This window comes from Cajanus cajan, chromosome 2 (assembly GCF_000230855.2).
Source record: "Cajanus cajan strain Asha chromosome 2, NIPB_CcT2T_4, whole genome shotgun sequence".
Classification (NCBI taxonomy): domain Eukaryota; kingdom Viridiplantae; phylum Streptophyta; class Magnoliopsida; order Fabales; family Fabaceae; genus Cajanus; species Cajanus cajan.
This window is the reverse complement of record NC_138518.1, coordinates 56,421,526-56,425,080: the sequence shown is the minus strand read 5'-3', so window position 1 is coordinate 56,425,080 and position 3,555 is coordinate 56,421,526. Positions and strand designations below refer to the sequence as shown.

The 3,555-nt window shown below is 34.0% G+C and overlaps 1 long non-coding RNA gene across 1 annotated transcript; it reads right to left on the bottom strand.

Annotated features, from left to right (window-relative positions):
• Window positions 1–1,080: 1,080 nt before the first annotated feature.
• LOC145954384 (uncharacterized) lies at window positions 1,081–3,311 on the bottom strand. Its single transcript, XR_014431587.1, has 2 exons — window positions 2,217–3,311; window positions 1,081–1,340 (listed from the first exon to the last, which is right to left on the bottom strand). It is a non-coding gene; the product is annotated as an uncharacterized LOC145954384 (long non-coding RNA).
• Between the last annotated feature and the right edge of the window lie 244 nt (window positions 3,312–3,555).

Sequence of the window (3,555 nt, the reverse complement as noted above, 5' to 3'; positions counted from 1 at the left end):
TACAATCCAAATTCATACTTAGACAATCTAGTTTAAATCTATTTTTATGCCTAACAACTCAAAATATCATGATAGCATATATCTACCTGACACACAGAGTTGTATTCGTCCAAATGATTTCAAACCTATCTCAAACGAAAGTTAAGTGAATAAGCTACAACTCTTTATGAAGACATAAGATTTCCAAGAGATCATCTCTTTAGCTAAAGATTCAAATATCACCACTAATAAATTCAATGCTTACTAAATTTCTAATCACCAAGGCAGTCATAACTTGAAGTTCTAGATTTTTGTTTCATCTTATCCTAGTTCTATTGAAAAGATAATATCTAAAGCCATATTCTTCATAAAGACCTCAAAATATAAATTTTGTCGATATAATACTCATACTATCATAACAAACTATAATGAAAATATTTTCGACACCAAATAGCAATAATGTATCAATATATCTAATGCCACAAAATACCTCAACTTTTTCCAAATTCACTACTTAATTTCTCATTCAAGTCTCTCCTTACTTTTCTCAATCAAAACAACTCACATGCTACCTAAACCATAAATAATTAACATACCAATAATAACACTTAAGGGAATTAACATCATTTCGATCTCTCACCAAAGAGACAACCACCTTTAGATTCAACCTGCTACAACTATAGATGTCAGAAACTTCACCAATCATAAACTCTTAGTACACTCAATATATCACCTCCCATCCAAGGTTCTAATAATTCGAGTTGGCTAACACTATCATGATTATCATTCCTCTGATTACAAACTAACTTAACAATCTCAAACTCAACAATATCAACACAGGACAAACATCATCATCATAGTACACAACAAACAAGACATAGTCAGAGTACACAACAGAGTCATGATAAGCACATAACACACACGGTTGATAAAATCGACTTGCTCTGATACCACTAAATGTGACACCCTCTACCCCAACATCATTAATAAACATAAACTATATTTATAAAAGATTTTCATAGAATGATATAAAACAATAAGTATCATAAGGTAGAAGATGCACATTCATAATTCATACACATAAATATTAAACTCAAGAAGTTATTATAAAACAAAGATTATAAATTAATCCCAGTAAAGGTGGCAGAGCCTCCTAGTTAGGAATTAACTTATAATCTTTTAGTAAAATTATAATATGACAAAAATACACACTTTCAACATAAATAACATAAAAATTACAAAAGAAAATAATAATAATTTAACAATAAGTCTAGCTAATCCCGATGTCACATCCTATCAGAGCGAAACCCAAACAGAAGCCTAAGCTTCACCACCAACATCCTCAGCCTCATGCTAATTATCTGCATCATAATTTAAATATACACAAAAATGACAAGGGAGTGAGAAACTTCTCACTCAGTTGCAGATATAGAAATAAAAGTTAAATAGCACACACACACGCAATATAATTCACATATATAATCAATCTCACATATATGCTTATGTATAATGATTTTCTTGACTTGACTCACTAATGTATGCATGTGGCGCCATACGGAAGTTGCAGAATTCATCACTGGTGACCCGAAGGCACACCTATACAATTGTCGGTGACCCTAAGGTACACCTATCATTGGTGTTCATACACCTCGTTAGCATATCGTGGGTGACCCAAAGGTACACCTTGTTAGTCATGGGTATGCGGCCTCAGCGGCACACCTGGAGTAATATGTGCATATGATGCATGTCATACATTCACAGACTCAACCTTTAGCATGTTACACATATCATATTCATATTTCATAATTAAGAATTATTTCAATAATCCAATTTAATAGTCCAATAGTTCAACAGTCCAAACAGTCCAACAGTCCAAACAGTCCAACAGTCCAACAATCCAACAGTCCAGAGGTTGCTTAGGTATCATATTTTTCAATAATAATATATTAAGATCTTTTAAGTAAAGTAGGAAGCTTAAAAGGTAATATAAGATAATAAGGAGGCTCAGCCTTCCATTTAAATAATAGATTACAAATTTATAAATACTTAGGAGGCTTAGCCTTCCATTCAAATAACAGGTTCTAATATGTAAATAAATAAGATATAAAACAAAACACATCAATAATACATATTCAAAGAAATAAACAACAGGCAAGGGATCGGGAGCCAATCCAACAAACAAACTATTTAACAATTATTCCCACACTCCCAAGCGAGGTTTCCCACTCCCCCCTTACCTGGGTTTACAGAAATTTGGGCAGAATCTCCTCCTCTCTATCTTTCCTTAAAAGGAATCGGAATTAGGGCAGAATCTCTTCCTCTTTCTCCTTAAACAAGACACTAGAGCAGAACCTCCTTTTCTTTCTCCTTCTTTCTCTCTTACTTTCTCTCTCTATTTCTCCAGAATTTCCTTCTCTCTAGAATTCTAAATTTTCAAAACCTTAAGTCCCTATTTATAGAATTTTTGAAGTTACTATGCACTATGCACTATTCATTAAAATAATATTATAAATTACTATGCACTATGCACTATTCATTAAAATAATATTATAAATTACTATGCACTATTCATTATTATATTCAAATTTATTATAAAATTTGAACCCGCGTCCCTCGTGCAGCCGCCCTTCACTGTGCAATTGCATAGTGAAATACTATTCATACATACGTATATACATAAATAGTAAAAATATGTATACATAAATAGTAAAATACGTATACGTAAATAGTAAAATACATAAATAAAATACTTATTCACATAATAAATACATAAAAAAATATTTCTTTTCATTAAATAAAATTTGGGATGTTACATCATACGTTCTCAGCATGTGTTGATTTGACATTTATGTTCCTTTTGAGTAGCGCTATCAATCCAACTTTTCGACTCCCATAATTTCGAGCAGACCTAACAAATGCCTCCCTAGGAATTCAGTTTCGATGAGCATGTTAGATGGGAGGAGAATTGAATTCCTATTAAGGTTTTTCCTCGATACTTTCCAATCCATCTCCTATATGTCCATGGGTAAATTTTTCGATGAAAACCTACTATCCTATACCCTATTTTGCATTCAATGCACATAACCGTTTGATGCGACCTTGATGGTACTGACGGCGTGTGCTCACGTGACTCCGTAAATTTGTTTGATAATAATAACCGTTTTGGCGGCTGTTACCAATTTCAACTTAAATTTTGAATTTATTTTATCCAAACTGTTTCACCTCAGGCCCACCAATGCGTTAAAACCCTATTTTTTACCCTAGAGTCAAATCACTTTACCACTCTGTGCTTTCTTTCCTTCGCGCCCAAGGTTCCTCTGCTACTCCGTTTCTTGACTTCTTTTCTTCTCCGACGATCCCTAAGTATTCTTTCTCTTTCTCCTTTCCAAGTTCCTTGCTTCCGTGCTCTAATGGCGTCTTCTGCTGCATCCACTTCTGCTGCCATAGCTTCTTCTATGTCACTTATCACGGGTACCGCATCGCCCCCAGTCCTAACTACCGCTACCTCTATGGCCACCACTCCTGCAACCACCATGGTTGTCGCCAATTCCACCCAGGCAAGCCCTTTATTGATAG